Raw genomic sequence first — 18,705 nt, 5'->3', positions numbered from 1 at the left:
TAGATTTCGTGCTCTTCTTTGCGAATTCAAGCCAGAAAACAACGAAAATCGGCGAGAAATCGTCGTTTTGCATCGAAATATGCGGTTTTCTGTAAGAATTTTGATGATTTCGTGCAGAATTCTGCTGTTATCTTGCAATTCAGCCGTTGAATCTTGGTAAAAAGTTATGATTTTGTAGATTTCGTGCTCTTCTTTGCGAATTCAAGCCAGAAAACAACGAAAATCGGCGAGAAATAATCGTTTTGCATCGAAATATGCGGTTTTCTGTAAGAATTTTGATGATTTCGTGCAGAATTCTGCTGTTTTCTTGCAATTCAGCCGTTGAATCTTGGTAAAAAGTCATGATTTTGTAGATTTCGTGCTCTTTTTTGCGAATTCAAGCCAGAAAACCACAAAAATCGGCGAGAAATCGTCGTTTTGCATCGAAATATGCGGTTTTCTCTAAGAATTTTGATGATTTCGTGCAGAATTCTGCTGTTTTCTTGCAATTCAGCCGTTGAATCTTGGTAAAAAGTCATGATTTTGTAGATTTCGTGCTCTTCTTGGTGAATTCAAGATAGAAAACAACGAAAATCGGCGAGAAATCGTTGTTTTGCATCGAAATATGCAGTTTTCTCTAAGAATTTTGATGATTTCGTGCAGAATTCTGCTGTTTTCTTGCAATTCAGCCGTTGAATCTTGGTAAAAAGTCATGATTTTGTAGATTTCGTGCTCTTCTTTGCGAATTCAAGCCAGAAAACAACGAAAATCTGCGAGAAATCGTCGTTTTGCATCGAAATATGCGGTTTTCTGTAAGAATTTTGATGATTTCGTGCAGAATTCTGCTGTTTTCTTGCAATTCAGCCGTAGAATCTTGGTAAAAAGTGATGATTTTGTAGATTTCGTGCTCTTCTTTGCGAATTCAAGCCAGAAAACAACGAAAATCGGCGAGAAATCGTTGTTTTGCATCGAAATATGCGGTTTTCTGTAAGAATTTTGATGATTTCGTGCAGAATTCTGCTGTTTTCTTGCAATTCAGCCGTAGAATCTTGGTAAAAAGTGATGATTTTGTAGATTTCGTGCTCTTCTTTGCGAATTCAAGCCAGAAAACAACGAAAATCGGCGAGAAATCGTCGTTTTGCATCAAAATATGCGGTTTTCTGTAAGAATTTTGATGATTTCGTGCAGAATTCTGCTGTTTGCTTGCAATTCAGCCGTAGAATCTTTGTAAAAAGTGATGATTTTGTAGATTTCGTGCTCTTCTTTGCGAATTCAAGCCAGAAAACAACGAAAATCGGCAAGAAATCGTTGTTTTGCATCGAAATATGCGGTTTTCTGTAAGAATTTTGATGATTTCTTGCAGAATTTTGCTGTTTTCTTGCAATTCAGCCGTTGAATCTTGGTAAAAAGTCATGATTTTGTAGATTTCGTGCACTTCTTTGCAAATTCAAGCCAGAAAACAACGAAAATCGGCGAGAAATCGTCGTTTTGCATCGAAAAATGCGGTTTTCTGTAAGAATTTTGATGATTTCGTGCAGAATTCTGCTGTTTTCTTGCAATTCAGCCGTTGAATCTTGGTAAAAAGTCATGATTTTGTAGATTTCGTGCTCTTCTTTGCGAATTCAAGCCAGAAAACAACGAAAATCGGCGAGAAATCGTCGTTTTGCATCGAAATATGCGGTTTTCTGTACGAATTTTGATGATTTCGTGCAGAATTCTGCTGTTTTCTTGCAATTCAGCCGTTGAATCTTGGTAAAAATCATGATTTTGTAAATTCCGTGCTCTTCTTTGCGAATTCAAGATAGAAAACAACGAAATTCAGCGAGAAATCGTCGTTTTGCATCGAAATATGCGGTTTTCTCTAAGAATTTTGATGATTTCGTGCAGAATTCTGCTGTTTTCTTGCAATTCAGCCGTTGAATCTTGGTAAAAAGTGATGATTTTGTAGATTTCGTGCTCTTCTTTGCGAATTCAAGCCAGAAAACAACGAAAATCGGCGAGAAATCGTCGTTTTGCATCGAAATATGCGGTTTTCTGTAAGAATTTTGATGATTTCGTGCAGAATTCTGCTGTTTTCTTGCAATTCAGCCGTAGAATCTTGGTAAAAAGTGATGATTTTGTAGATTTCGTGCTCTTCTTTGCGAATTCAAGCCAGAAAACAACGAAAATCGGCGAGAAATCGTCGTTTTGCATCGAAATATGCGGTTTTCTGTAAGAATTTTGATGATTTCGTGCAGAATTCTGCTGTTTGCTTGCAATTCAGCCGTAGAATCTTGGTAAAAAGTGATGATTTTGTAGATTTCGTGCTCTTCTTTGCGAATTCAAGCCAGAAAACAACGAAAATCGGCAAGAAATCGTTGTTTTGCATCGAAATATGCGGTTTTCTGTAAGAATTTTGATGATTTCTTGCAGAATTTTGCTGTTTTCTTGCAATTCAGCCGTTGAATCTTGGTAAAAAGTCATGATTTTGTAGATTTCGTGCACTTCTTTGCGAATTCAAGCCAGAAAACAACGAAAATCGGCGAGAAATCGTCGTTTTGCATCGAAAAATGCGGTTTTCTGTAAGAATTTTGATGATTTCGTGCAGAATTCTGCTGTTTTCTTGCAATTCAGCCGTTGAATCTTGGTAAAAAGTCATGATTTTGTAGATTTCGTGCTCTTCTTTGCGAATTCAAGCCAGAAAACAACGAAAATCGGCGAGAAATCGTCGTTTTGCATCGAAATATGCGGTTTTCTGTACGAATTTTGATGATTTCGTGCAGAATTCTGCTGTTTTCTTGCAATTCAGCCGTTGAATCTTGGTAAAAATCATGATTTTGTAAATTCCGTGCTCTTCTTTGCGAATTCAAGATAGAAAACAACGAAATTCAGCGAGAAATCGTCGTTTTGCATCGAAATATGCGGTTTTCTCTAAGAATTTTGATGATTTCGTGCAGAATTCTGCTGTTTTCTTGCAATTCAGCCGTTGAATCTTGGTAAAAAGTGATGATTTTGTAGATTTCGTGCTCTTCTTTGCGAATTCAAGCCAGAAAACAACGAAAATCGGCGAGAAATCGTCGTTTTGCATCGAAATATGCGGTTTTCTGTAAGAATTTTGATGATTTCGTGCAGAATTCTGCTGTTTTCTTGCAATTCAGCCGTAGAATCTTGGTAAAAAGTGATGATTTTGAAGATTTCGTGCTCTTCTTTGCGAATTCAAGCCAGAAAACAACGAAAATCGGCGAGAAATCGTCGTTTTGCATCGAAATATGCGGTTTTCTGTAAGAATTTTGATGATTTCGTGCAGAATTCTGCTGTTTGCTTGCAATTCAGCCGTAGAATCTTGGTAAAAAGTGATGATTTTGTAGATTTCGTGCTCTTCTTTGCGAATTCAAGCCAGAAAACAACGAAAATCGGCAAGAAATCGTTGTTTTGCATCGAAATATGCGGTTTTCTGTAAGAATTTTGATGATTTCTTGCAGAATTTTGCTGTTTTCTTGCAATTCAGCCGTTGAATCTTGGTAAAAAGTCATGATTTTGTAGATTTCGTGCACTTCTTTGCGAATTCAAGCCAGAAAACAACGAAAATCGGCGAGAAATCGTCGTTTTGCATCGAAAAATGCGGTTTTCTGTAAGAATTTTGATGATTTCGTGCAGAATTCTGCTGTTTTCTTGCAATTCAGCCGTTGAATCTTGGTAAAAAGTCATGATTTTGTAGATTTCGTGCTCTTCTTTGCGAATTCAAGCCAGAAAACAACGAAAATCGGCGAGAAATCGTCGTTTTGCATCGAAATATGCGGTTTTCTGTACGAATTTTGATGATTTCGTGCAGAATTCTGCTGTTTTCTTGCAATTCAGCCGTTGAATCTTGGTAAAAATCATGATTTTGTAAATTCCGTGCTCTTCTTTGCGAATTCAAGATAGAAAACAACGAAAATCAGCGAGAAATCGTCGTTTTGCATCGAAATATGCGGTTTTCTCTAAGAATTTTGATGATTTCGTGCAGAATTCTGCTGTTTTCTTGCAATTCAGCCGTTGAATCTTGGTAAAAAGTGATGATTTTGTAGATTTCGTGCTCTTCTTTGCGAATTCAAGCCAGAAAACAACGAAAATCGGCGAGAAATCGTCGTTTTGCATCGAAATATGCGGTTTTCTTTAAGAATTTTGATGATTTCGTGCAGAATTCTGCTGTTTTCTTGCAATTCAGCCGTTGAATCTTGGTAAAAAGTGATGGTTTTGTAGATTTCGTGCTCGTCTTTGCGAATTCAAGCCAGAAAACAACGAAAATCGGCGAGAAATCGTCGTTTTGCATCGATATATGCGGTTTTCTCTAAGAATTTTGACGATTTCGTGCAGAATTCTGCTGTTTACTTGCAATTCAGCCGTTGAATCTTGGTAAAAAGTCATGATTTTGTAGATTTCGTGCTCTTCTTTGCGAATTCAAGATAGAAAACAACGAAAATCAGCGAGAAATCGTCGTTTTGCATCGAAATATGCGGTTTTCTCTAAAAATTTTGATGATTTCGTGCAGAATTCTGCTGTTTTCTTGCAATTCAGCCGTTGAATCTTGGTAAAAAGTCATGATTTTGTAGATTTCGTGCTCTTCTTTGAAATTCATGCCAGAAAACAACGAAAATCGGCGAGAAATCGTCGTTTTGCATCGAAATATGCGGTTTTCTCTAAGAATTTTGATGATTTCGTGCAGAATTCTGCTGTTTTCTTGCAATTCAGCAGTTGAATCTTGGTAAAAAGTCATGATTTTGTAGATTTCGTGCTCTTCTTTGCAAATTCATGCCAGAAAACAACGAAGATCGCCGAGAAATCGTCGTTTTGCATCGAAATATGCGGTTTTCTGTAAGAATTTTGATGATTTCGTGCAGAATTCTGCTGTTTTCTTGCAATTCAGCCGTTGAATCTTGGTAAAAAGTCATGATTTTGTAGATTTCGTGCTCTTCTTTGCGAATTCAAGCCAGAAAACAACGAAAATCGGCGAGAAATCGTCGATTTGCATCGAAAAATGCGGTTTTCTGTAAGAATTTTGATGATTTCGTGCAGAATTCTGCGGTTTTCTTGCAATTCAGCCGTTGAATCTTGGTAAAAAGTCATGATTTTGTAGATTTCGTGCTCTTCTTTGCAAATTCAAGCCAGAAAACAACGAAAATCGGCGAGAAATCGTCGTTTTGCATCGAAATATGCGGTTTTCTCTAAGAATTTTGATGATTTCGTGCAGAATTCTGCTGTTTTCTTGCAATTCAGCAGTTGAATCTTGGTAAAAAGTCATGATTTTGTAGATTTCGTGCTCTTCTTTGCAAATTCATGCCAGAAAACAACGAAGATCGCCGAGAAATCGTCGTTTTGCATCGAAATATGCGGTTTTCTGTAAGAATTTTGATGATTTCGTGCAGAATTCTGCTGTTTTCTTGCAATTCAGCCGTTGAATCTAGGTAAAAAGTCATGATTTTGTAGATTTCGTGCTCTTCTTGGCGAATTCAAGATAGAAAACAACGAAAATCGGCGAGAAATCGTTGTTTTGCATCGAAATATGCAGTTTTCTCTAAGAATTTTGATGATTTCGTGCAGAATTCTGCTGTTTTCTTGCAATTCAGCCGTTGAATCTTGGTAAAAAGTGATGATTTTGTAGATTTCGTACTCTTCTTTGCGAATTCAAGCCAGAAAACAACGAAAATCGGCGAGAAATCGTTGTTTTGCATCGAAATAAGCGGTTTTCTGTAAGAATTTTGATGATTTCGTGCAGAATTCTGCTGTTTTCTTGCAATTCAGCCGTTGAATCTTGGTAAAAAGTCATGATTTTGTAGATTTCGTGCTCTTCTTTGCGAATTCAAGCCAGAAAACAACGAAAATCGGCGAGAAATCGTCGTTTTGCATCGAAAAATGCGGTTTTCTGTAAGAATTTTGATGATTTCGTGCAGAATTCTGCTGTTTTCTTGCAATTCAGCCGTTGAATCTTGGTAAAAAGTCATGATTTTGTAGATTTCGTGCTCTTCTTTGCAAAATCAAGCCAGAAAACAACGAAAATCGGCGAGAAATCGTCGTTTTGCATCGAAATATGCGGTTTCTGTAAGAATTTTGTTGATTTCGTGCAGAATTCTGCTGTTTTCTTGCAATTCAGCCGTTGAATCTTGGTAAAAAGTCATGATTTTGTAGATTTCGTGCTCTTCTTTGCGAATTCAAGCCAGAAAACAACGAAAATCGGCGAGAAATCGTCGTTTTGCATCGAAATATGCGGTTTTCTCTAAGAATTTTGATGATTTCGTGCAGAATTCTGCTGTTTTCTTGCAATTCAGCCGTTGAATCTTGGTAAAAAGTGATGATTTTGTAGATTTCGTGCTCTTCTTTGCGAATTCAAGCCAGAAAACAACGAAAATCGGCGAGAAATCGTCGTTTTCATCGAAATATGCGGTTTTCTCTAAGAATTTTGACGATTTCGTGCAGAATTCTGCTGTTTACTTGCAATTCAGCCGTTGAATCTTGGTAAAAAGTGATGATTTTGTAGATTTCGTGCTCTTCTTTGCGAATTCAAGCCAGAAAACAACGAAAATCGGCGAGAAATCGTCGTTTTGCATCGAAATATGCGGTTTTCTCTAAGAATTTTGATGATTTCGTGCAGAATTCTGCTGTTTTCTTGCAATTCAGCCGTTGACTCTTGGTAAAAAGTGATGATTTTGTAGATTTCGTGCTCTTCTTTGCGAATTCAAGCCAGAAAACAACGAAAATCGGCGAGAAATCGTCGTTTTGCATCGAAATATGCGCTTTTCTCTAAGAATTTTGACGATTTCGTGCAGAATTCTGCTGTTTTCTTGCAATTCAGCCGTTGAATCTTGATAAAAAGTCATGATTTTGTAGATTTCGTGCTCTTCTTTGCAAATTCAAGCCAGAAAACAACGAAAATCGGCGAGAAATCGTCGTTTTGCATCGAAATATGCGATTTTCTGTTAGAATTTTGATGATTTCGTGCAGAATTCTGCTGTTTTCTTGCAATTCAGCCGTTGAATCTAGGTAAAAAGTCATGATTTTATAGATTTCGTGCTCTGCTTGGCGAATTCAAGATAGAAAACAACGAAAATCGGCGAGAAATCGTTGTTTTGCATGGAAATATGCGGTTTTCTGTAAGAATTTTGATGATTTCGTGCAGAATTCTGCTGTTATCTTGCAATTCAGCCGTTGAATCTTGGTAAAAAGTCATGATTTTGTAGATTTCGTGCTCTTCTTTGCGAATTCAAGCCAGAAAACAACGAAAATCGGCGAGAAATAATCGTTTTGCATCGAAATATGCGGTTTTCTGTAAAAATTTTGATGATTTCGTGCAGAATTCTGCTGTTTTCTTGCAATTCAGCCGTTGAATCTTGGTAAAAAATCATGATTTTGTAGATTTCGTGCTCTTCTTTGCGAATTCAAGCCAGAACACAACGAAAATCGGCGAGAAATCGTCGTTTTGCATCGAAATATGCATCAAAATTCTTACAGAAAACCGCATATTTCGATGCAAAACGACGATTACTCGCCGATTTTCGTTGTTTTCTGGCTTGAATTCGCAAAGAAGAGCACGAAATCTACAAAATCATGACTTTTTACCAAGATTCAACGGCTGAATTGCAAGAAAACAGCAGAATTCTGCACGAAATCATCAAAATTCTTACAGAAAACCGCATATTTCGATGCAAAACGACGATTTCTCGCCGATTTTCGTTGTTTTCTGGCATGAATTCGCAAAGAAGAGCACGAAATCTACAAAATCATGACTTTTTACCAAGATTCAACGGCTGAATTGCAAGAAAACAGCAGAATTCTGCACGAAATCATCAAAATTCTTACAGAAAACCGCATATTTCGATGCAAAACAACGATTTCTCGCCGATTTTCGTTGTTTTCTGGCTTGAATTCGCAAAGAAGAGCACGAAATCTACAAAATCATGACTTTTTACCAATATTCAACAGCTGAATTGCAAGAAAACAGCAGAATTCTGCACGAAATTATCAAAATTCTTACAGAAAACCGCATATTTCGATGCAAAACGACGATTTCTCGCCGATTTTCGTTGTTTTCTGGCATGAATTCGCAAAGAAGAGCACGAAATCTACAAAATCATGACTTTTTACCAAGATTCAACAGCTGAATTGCAAGAAAACAGCAGAATTCTGCACGAAATCGTCAAAATTCTTAGAGAAAACCGCATATTTCGATGCAAAACGACGATTTCTCGCCGATTTTCGTTGTTTTCTGGCTTGAATTCGCAAAGAAGAGCACGAAATCTACAAAATCATGACTTTTTACCAAGATTCAACGGCTGAATTGCAAGAAAACAGCAGAATTCTGCACGAAATTATCAAAATTCTTACAAAAAACCGCATATTTCGATGCAATACGACGATTTCTCGCCGATTTTCGTTGTTTTCTGGCTTGAATTCGCAAAGAAGAGCACGAAATCTACAAAATCATTACTTTTTACCAAGATTCTACTGCTGAATTGCAAGAAAACAGCAGAATTCTGCACGAAATCATCAAAATTCTTACAGAAAACCGCATTTTTCGATGCAAATCGACAATTTCTCGCCGATTTTCGTTGTTTTCTGGCTTGAATTCGCAAAGAAGAGCACGAAATCTACAAAATCATGACTTTTTACCAAGATTCAACGGCTGAATTGCAAGAAAACAGCAGAATTCTGCACGAAATCATCAAAATTCTTACAGAAAACCGCATATTTCGATGCAAAACGACGATTTCTCGCCGATTTTCGTTGTTTTCTGGCTTGAATTCGCAAAGAGCACGAAATCAACAAAATCATCACTTTTTACCAAGATTCAACGGCTGAATTGCAAGAAAACAGCAGAATTCTGCACGAAATCATCAAAATTCTTAGAGAAAACCGCATATTTCGATGCAAAACGACGATTTCTCGCCGATTTTCGTGGTTTTCTGGCTTGAATTCGCAAAGAAGAGCACGAAATCTACAAAATCATGACTTTTTACCAAGATTCAACGGCTTAATTGCAAGAAAACAGCAGAATTCTGCACGAAATCATCAAAATTCTTACAGAAAACCGCATATTTCTATGCAAAACGACGATTTCTCGCCGATTTTCGTTGTTTTCTGGCTTGAATTCGCAAAGAAGAGCACGAAATCTACAAAATCATGACTTTTTACCAAGATTCAACGGCTGAATTGCAAGAAAACAGCAGAATTCTGCACGAAATCATCAAAATTCTTACAGAAAACCGCATTTTTCGATGCAAAACGACGATTTCTCGCCGATTTTCGTTGTTTTCTGGCTTGAATTCGCAAAGAAGAGCACGAAATCTAAAAAATCATGACTTTTTACCAAGATTCAACAGCTGAATTGCAAGAAAACAGCAGAATTCTGCACGAAATCATCAAAATTCTTACAGAAAACCGCATATTTCGATGCAAAACAACGATTTCTCGCCGATTTTCGTTGTTTTCTGGCTTGAATTCGCAAAGAAGAGCACGAAATCTACAAAATCATCACTTTTTACCAAGATTCAACGGCTGAATTGCAAGAAAACAGCAGAATTCTGCACGAAATCATCAAAATTCTTACAGAAAACCGCATATTTCGATGCAAAACGACGATTTCTCGCCGATTTTCGTTGTTTTCTGGCATGAATTCGCAAAGAAGAGCACGAAATCTACAAAATCATGACTTTTTACCAAGATTCAACGGCTGAATTGCAAGAAAACAGCAGAATTCTGCGCGAAATCATCAAAATTCTTACAGAAAACCGCATATTTCGATGCAAAACAACGATTTCTCGCCGATTTTCGTTGTTTTCTGGCTTGAATTCGCAAAGAAGAGCACGAAATCTACAAAATCATGACTTTTTACCAAGATTCAACGGCTGAATTGCAAGAAAACAGCAGAATTCTGCACGAAATCATCAAAATTCTTACAGAAAACCGCATATTTCGATGCAAAACGACGATTTCTCGCCGATTTTCGTTGTTTTCTGGCTTGAATTCGCAAAAAAGAGCACGAAATCAACAAAATCATCACTTTTTACCAAGATTCAACGGCTGAATTGCAAGAAAACAGCAGAATTCTGCACGAAATCATCAAAATTCTTAGAGAAAACCGCATATTTCGATGCAAAACGACGATTTCTCGCCGATTTTCGTGGTTTTCTGGCTTGAATTCGCAAAGAAGAGCACGAAATCTACAAAATCATGACTTTTTACCAAGATTTAACGGCTTAATTGCAAGAAAACAGCAGAATTCTGCACGAAATCATCAAAATTCTTACAGAAAACCGCATATTTCTATGCAAAACGACGATTTCTCGCCGATTTTCGTTGTTTTCTGGCTTGAATTCGCAAAGAAGAGCACGAAATCTACAAAATCATGACTTTTTACCAAGATTCAACGGCTGAATTGCAAGAAAACAGCAGAATTCTGCACGAAATCATCAAAATTCTTACAGAAAACCGCATTTTTCGATGCAAAACGACGATTTCTCGCCGATTTTCGTTGTTTTCTGGCTTGAATTCGCAAAGAAGAGCACGAAATCTACAAAATCATGACTTTTTACCAAGATTCAACAGCTGAATTGCAAGAAAACAGCAGAATTCTGCACGAAATCATCAAAATTCTTACAGAAAACCGCATATTTCGATGCAAAACAACGATTTCTCGCCGATTTTCGTTGTTTTCTGGCTTGAATTCGCAAAGAAGAGCACGAAATCTACAAAATCATGACTTTTTACCAAGATTCAACGGCTGAATTGCAAGAAAACAGCAGAATTCTGCACGAAATCATCAAAACTCTTACAGAAAACCGCATATTTCGATGCAAAACAACGATTTCTCGCCGATTTTCGTTGTTTTCTGGCTTGAATTCGCAAAGAAGAGCACGAAATCTACAAAATCATCACTTTTTACCAAGATTCTACGGCTGAATTGCAAGAAAACAGCAGAATTCTGCACGAAATCATCAAAATTCTTAGAGAAAACTGCATATTTCGATGCAAAACAACGATTTCTCGCCGATTTTCGTTGTTTTCTATCTTGAATTCGCCAAGAAGAGCACGAAATCTACAAAAACATGACTTTTTACCTAGATTCAACGGCTGAATTGCAAGAAAACAGCAAAATTCTGCACGAAATCATCAAAATTCTCTCAGTAAACCGCATATTTCGATGCAAAACAACGATTTCTCGCCGATTTTCGTTGTTTTCTATCTTGAATTCGCCAAGAAGAGCACGAAATCCACAAAATCATGACTTTTTACATAGATTCAACGGCTGAATTGCAAGAAAACAGCAGAATTCTGCACGAAATCATCAAAATTCTTACAGAAAACCGCATATTTCGATGCAAAACGACGATTACTCGCCGATTTTCGTTGTTTTCTGGCTTGAATTCGCAAAGAAGAGCACGAAATCTACAAAATCATGACTTTTTACCAAGATTCAACGGCTGAATTGCAAGAAAACAGCAGAATTCTGCACGAAATCATCAAAATTCTCACAGAAAACCGCATATTTCGATGCAAAACGACGATTTCTCGCCGATTTTTGTTGTTTCCTGGCATGAATTCGCAAAGAAGAGCACGAAATCTACAAAATCATGACTTTTTACCAAGATTCAACAGCTGAATTGCAAGAAAACAGCAGAATTCTGCACGAAATCATCAAAATTCTTACAGAAAACCGCATATTTCGATGCAAAACAACGATTTCTCGCCGATTTTCGTTGTTTTCTGGCTTGAATTCGCAAAGAAGAGCACGAAATCTACAAAAACATGACTTTTTACCTAGATTCAACGGCTGAATTGCAAGAAAACAGCAAAATTCTGCACGAAATCATCAAAATTCTCACAGTAAACCGCATATTTCGATGCAAAACAACGATTTCTCGCCGATTTTCGTTGTTTTCTATCTTGAATTCGCCAAGAAGAGCACGAAATCCACAAAATCATGACTTTTTACATAGATTCAACGGCTGAATTGCAAGAAAACAGCAGAATTCTGCACGAAATCTTCAAAATTCTTACAGAAAACCGCATATTTCGATGCAAAACGACGATTATTCGCCGATTTTCGTTGTTTTCTGGCTTGAATTCGCAAAGAAGAGCACGAAATCTACAAAATCATGACTTTTTACCAAGATTCAACGGCTGAATTGCAAGAAAACAGAAGAATTCTGCACGAAATCATCAAAATTCTTACAGAAAACCGCATATTTCGATGCAAAACGACGATTTCTCGCCGATTTTCGTTGTTTTCTGGCATGAATTCGCAAAGAAGAGCACGAAATCTACAAAATCATGACTTTTTATCAAGATTCAACAGCTGAATTGCAAGGAAACAGCAGATTTCTGCACGAAATCATCAAAATTCTTACAGAAAACCGCATATTTCGATGCAAAACAACGATTTCTCGCCGATTTTCGTTCTTTTCTGGCTTGAATTCGCAAAGAAGAGCACGAAATCTACAAAATCATGATTTTTTACCAAGATTCAACGGCTGAATTGCAAGAAAACAGCAGAATTCTGCACGAAATCATCAAAATTCTTACAGAAAACCGCATATTTCGATGCAAAACGACGATTTCTCGCCGATTTTCGTTGTTTTCTGGCATGAATTCGCAAAGAAGAGCACGAAATCTACAAAATCATGACTTTTTACCAAGATTCAACGGCTGAATTGCAAGAAAACAGCAGAATTCTGCACGAAATCGTCAAAATTCTTAGAGAAAACCGCATATTTCGATGCAAAACGACGATTTCTCGCCGATTTTCGTTGTTTTCTGGCTTGAATTCGCAAAGAAGAGCACGAAATCTACAAAATCATGACTTTTTACCAAGATTCAACGGCTGAATTGCAAGAAAACAGCAGAATTCTGCACGAAATCATCAAAATTCTTACAGAAAACCGCATATTTCGATGTAAAACGACGATTTCTCGCCGATTTTCGTTGTTTTCTGGCATGAATTCGCAAAGAAGAGCACGAAATCTACAAAATCATGACTTTTTACCAAGATTCAACGGCTGAATTGCAAGAAAACAGCAGAATTCTGCACGAAATCATCAAAATTCTTACAGAAAACCGCATATTTCGATGCAAAACGATGATTTCTCGCCGATTATCGTTGTTTTCTGGCTTGAATTCGCAAAGAAGAGCACGAAATCTACAAAATCATGACTTCTTACCAAGATTCAACGGCTGAATTGTAAGAAAACAGCAGAATTTTGCACGAAATCATCAAAATTCTTAGAGAAAACTGCATATTTCGATGCAAAACAACGATTTCTCGCCGATTTTCGTGGTTTTCTGGCTTGAATTCGCAAAGAAGAGCACGAAATCTACAAAATCATGACTTTTTACCAAGATTCAACGGCTTAATTGCAAGAAAACAGCAGAATTCTGCACGAAATCATCAAAATTCTTACAGAAAACCGCATATTTCTATGCAAAACGACGATTTCTCGCCGATTTTCGTTGTTTTCTGGCTTGAATTCGCAAAGAAGAGCACGAAATCTACAAAATCATGACTTTTTACCAAGATTCAACGGCTGAATTGCAAGAAAACAGCAGAATTCTGCACGAAATCATCAAAATTTTTACAGAAAACCGCATTTTTCGATGCAAAACGACGATTTCTCGCCGATTTTCGTTGTTTTCTGGCTTGAATTCGCAAAGAAGAGCACGAAATCTACAAAATCATGACTTTTTACCAAGATTCAACAGCTGAATTGCAAGAAAACAGCAGAATTCTGCACGAAATCATCAAAATTCTTACAGAAAACCGCATATTTCGATGCAAAACAACGATTTCTCGCCGATTTTCGTTGTTTTCTGGCTTGAATTCGCAAAGAAGAGCACGAAATCTACAAAATCATGACTTTTTACCAAGATTCAACGGCTGAATTGCAAGAAAACAGCAGAATTCTGCACGAAATCATCAAAACTCTTACAGAAAACCGCATATTTCGATGCAAAACAACGATTTCTCGCCGATTTTCGTTGTTTTCTGGCTTGAATTCGCAAAGAAGAGCACGAAATCTACAAAATCATCACTTTTTACCAAGATTCTACGGCTGAATTGCAAGAAAACAGCAGAATTCTGCACGAAATCATCAAAATTCTTAGAGAAAACTGCATATTTCGATGCAAAACAACGATTTCTCGCCGATTTTCGTTGTTTTCTATCTTGAATTCGCCAAGAAGAGCACGAAATCTACAAAAACATGACTTTTTACCTAGATTCAACGGCTGAATTGCAAGAAAACAGCAAAATTCTGCACGAAATCATCAAAATTCTCTCAGTAAACCGCATATTTCGATGCAAAACGATTATTTCTCGCCGATTTTCGTTGTTTTCTGGCTTGAATTCGCAAAGAAGAGCACGAAATCTACAAAATCATAACTTTTTACCAAGATTCAACGGCTGAATTGCAAGAAAACAGCAGAATTCTGCACGAAATCATCAAAATTCTTACAGAAAACCGCATATTTCGATGCAAAACGACGATTACTCGCCGATTTTCGTTGTTTTCTGGCTTGAATTCGCAAAGAAGAGCACGAAATCTACAAAATCATGACTTTTTACCAAGATTCAACGGCTGAATTGCAAGAAAACAGCAGAATTCTGCACGAAATCATCAAAATTCTTACAGAAAACCGCATATTTCGATGCAAAACGACGATTTCTCGCCGATTTTTGTTGTTTTCTGGCATGAATTCGCAAAGAAGAGCACGAAATCTACAAAATCATGACTTTTTACCAAGATTCAACGGCTGAATTGCAAGAAAACAGCAGAATTCTGCACGAAATCATCAAAATTCTTCCAGAAAACCGCATATTTCGATGCAAAACAACGATTTCTCGCCGATTTTCGTTGTTTTCTGGCTTGAATTCGCAAAGAAGAGCACGAAATCTACAAAAACATGACTTTTTACCTAGATTCAACGGCTGAATTGCAAGAAAACAGCAAAATTCTGCACGAAATCATCAAAATTCTCACAGTAAACCGCATATTTCGATGCAAAACAACGATTTCTCGCCGATTTTCGTTGTTTTCTATCTTGAATTCGCCAAGAAGAGCACGAAATCCACAAAATCATGACTTTTTACATAGATTCAACGGCTGAATTGCAAGAAAACAGCAGAATTCTGCACGAAATCATCAAAATTCTTACAGAAAACCGCATATTTCGATGCAAAACGACGATTACTCGCCGATTTTCGTTGTTTTCTGGCTTGAATTCGCAAAGAAGAGCACGAAATCTACAAAATCATGACTTTTTACCAAGATTCAACGGCTGAATTGCAAGAAAACAGAAGAATTCTGCACGAAATCATCAAAATTCTTACAGAAAACCGCATATTTCGATGCAAAACGACGATTTCTCGCCGATTTTCGTTGTTTTCTGGCATGAATTCGCAAAGAAGAGCACGAAATCTACAAAATCATGACTTTTTACCAAGATTCAACAGCTGAATTGCAAGGAAACAGCAGATTTCTGCACGAAATCATCAAAATTCTTACAGAAAACCGCATATTTCGATGCAAAACAACGATTTCTCGCCGATTTTCGTTCTTTTCTGGCTTGAATTCGCAAAGAAGAGCACGAAATCTACAAAATCATGATTTTTTACCAAGATTCAACGGCTGAATTGCAAGAAAACAGCAGAATTCTGCACGAAATCATCAAAATTCTTACAGAAAACCGCATATTTCGATGCAAAACGACGATTTCTCGCCGATTTTCGTTGTTTTCTGGCATGAATTCGCAAAGAAGAGCACGAAATCTACAAAATCATGACTTTTTACCAAGATTCAACGGCTGAATTGCAAGAAAACAGCAGAATTCTGCACGAAATCGTCAAAATTCTTAGAGAAAACCGCATATTTCGATGCAAAACGACGATTTCTCGCCGATTTTCGTTGTTTTCTGGCTTGAATTCGCAAAGAAGAGCACGAAATCTACAAAATCATGACTTTTTACCAAGATTCAACGGCTGAATTGCAAGAAAACAGCAGAATTCTGCACGAAATTATCAAAATTCTTACAAAAAACCGCATATTTCGATGCAATACGACGATTTCTCGCCGATTTTCGTTGTTTTCTGGCTTGAATTCGCAAAGAAGAGCACGAAATCTACAAAATCATCACTTTTTACCAAGATTCTACTGCTGAATTGCAAGAAAACAGCAGAATTCTGCACGAAATCATCAAAATTCTTACAGAAAACCGCATATTTCGATGCAAAACGACGATTTCTCGCCGATTTTCGTTGTTTTCTGGCTTGAATTCGCAGAGAAGAGCACGAAATCTACAAAATCATGACTTTTTACCAAGATTCAACGGCTGAATTGCAAGAAAACAGCAGAATTCTGCACGAAATCATCAAAATTCTTACAGAAAACCGCATATTTCGATGCAAAACAACGATTTCTCGCCGATTTTCGTTGTTTTCTGGCTTGAATTCGCAAAGAAGAGCACGAAATCTACAAAATCTTCACTTTTTACCAAGATTCTACGGCTGAATTGCAAGAAAACAGCAGAATTCTGCACGAAATCATCAAAATTCTTACAGAAAACCGCATATTTCGATGCAAAACGATGATTTCTCGCCGATTATCGTTGTTTTCTGGCTTGAATTCGCAAAGAAGAGCACGAAATCTACAAAATCATGACTTTTTACCAAGATTCAACGGCTGAATTGCAAGAAAACAGAAGAATTCTGCACGAAATCATCAAAATTCTTACAGAAAACCGCATATTTCGATGCAAAACGACGATTTCTCGCCGATTTTCGTTGTTTTCTGGCATGAATTCGCAAAGAAGAGCACGAAATCTACAAAATCATGACTTTTTACCAAGATTCAACAGCTGAATTGCAAGAAAACAGCAGAATTCTGCACGAAATCATCAAAATTCTTACAGAAAACCGCATATTTCGATGCAAAACAACGATTTCTCGCCGATTTTCGTTGTTTTCTGGCTTGAATTCGCAAAGAAGAGCACGAAATCTACAAAAACATGACTTTTTACATAGATTCAACGGCTGAATTGCAAGAAAACAGCAGAATTCTGCACGAAATCATCAAAATTCTTAGAGAAAACTGCATATTTCGATGCAAAACAACGATTTCTCGCCGATTTTCGTTGTTTTCTATCTTGAATTCGCCAAGAAGAGCACGAAATCTACAAAAACATGACTTTTTACCTAGATTCAACGGCTGAATTGCAAGAAAACAGCAAAATTCTGCACGAAATCATCAAAATTCTCTCAGTAAACCGCATATTTCGATGCAAAACAACGATTTCTCGCCGATTTTCGTTGTTTTCTATCTTGAATTCGCCAAGAAGAGCACGAAATCCACAAAATCATGACTTTTTACATAGATTCAACGGCTGAATTGCAAGAAAACAGCAGAATTCTGCACGAAATCATCAAAATTCTTACAGAAAACCGCATATTTCGATGCAAAACGACGATTACTCGCCGATTTTCGTTGTTTTCTGGCTTGAATTCGCAAAGAAGAGCACGAAATCTACAAAATCATGACTTTTTACCAAGATTCAACGGCTGAATTGCAAGAAAACAGCAGAATTCTGCACGAAATCATCAAAATTCTTACAGAAAACCGCATATTTCGATGCAAAACGACGATTTCTCGCCGATTTTTGTTGTTTTCTGGCATGAATTCGCAAAGAAGAGCACGAAATCTACAAAATCATGACTTTTTACCAAGATTCAACGGCTGAATTGCAAGAAAACAGCAGAATTCTGCACGAAATCATCAAAATTCTTACAGAAAACCGCATATTTCGATGCAAAACAACGATTTCTCGCCGATTTTCGTTGTTTTCTGGCTTGAATTCGCAAAGAAGAGCACGAAATCTACAAAAACATGACTTTTTACCTAGATTCAACGGCTGAATTGCAAGAAAACAGCAAAATTCTGCACGAAATCATCAAAATTCTCACAGTAAACCGCATATTTCGATGCAAAACAACGATTTCTCGCCGATTTTCGTTGTTTTCTATCTTGAATTCGCCAAGAAGAGCACGAAATCCACAAAATCATGACTTTTTACATAGATTCAACGGCTGAATTGCAAGAAAACAGCAGAATTCTGCACGAAATCATCAAAATTCTTACAGAAAACCGCATATTTCGATGCAAAACGACGATTACTCGCCGATTTTCGTTGTTTTCTGGCTTGAATTCGCAAAGAAGAGCACGAAATCTACAAAATCATGACTTTTTACCAAGATTCAACGGCTGAATTGCAAGAAAACAGAAGAATTCTGCACGAAATCATCAAAATTCTTACAGAAAACCGCATATTTCGATGCAAAACGACGATTTCTCGCCGATTTTCGTTGTTTTCTGGCATGAATTCGCAAAGAAGAGCACGAAATCTACAAAATCATGACTTTTTACCAAGATTCAACAGTTGAATTGCAAGGAAACAGCAGATTTCTGCACGAAATCATCAAAATTCTTACAGAAAACCGCATATTTCGATGCAAAACAACGATTTCTCGCCGATTTTCGTTCTTTTCTGGCTTGAATTCGCAAAGAAGAGCACGAAATCTACAAAATCATGATTTTTTACCAAGATTCAACGGCTGAATTGCAAGAAAACAGCAGAATTCTGCACGAAATCATCAAAATTCTTACAGAAAACCGCATATTTCGATGCAAAACGACGATTTCTCGCCGATTTTCGTTGTTTTCTGGCATGAAT

The sequence above is a fragment of the Gnatocerus cornutus genome, chromosome 3 (assembly GCF_029298725.1).
Source record: "Gnatocerus cornutus isolate USDA-ARS CGAHR chromosome 3, icGnaCorn1.1, whole genome shotgun sequence".
Classification (NCBI taxonomy): domain Eukaryota; kingdom Metazoa; phylum Arthropoda; class Insecta; order Coleoptera; family Tenebrionidae; genus Gnatocerus; species Gnatocerus cornutus.
Note: the sequence above shows the minus strand (reverse complement) of the source record.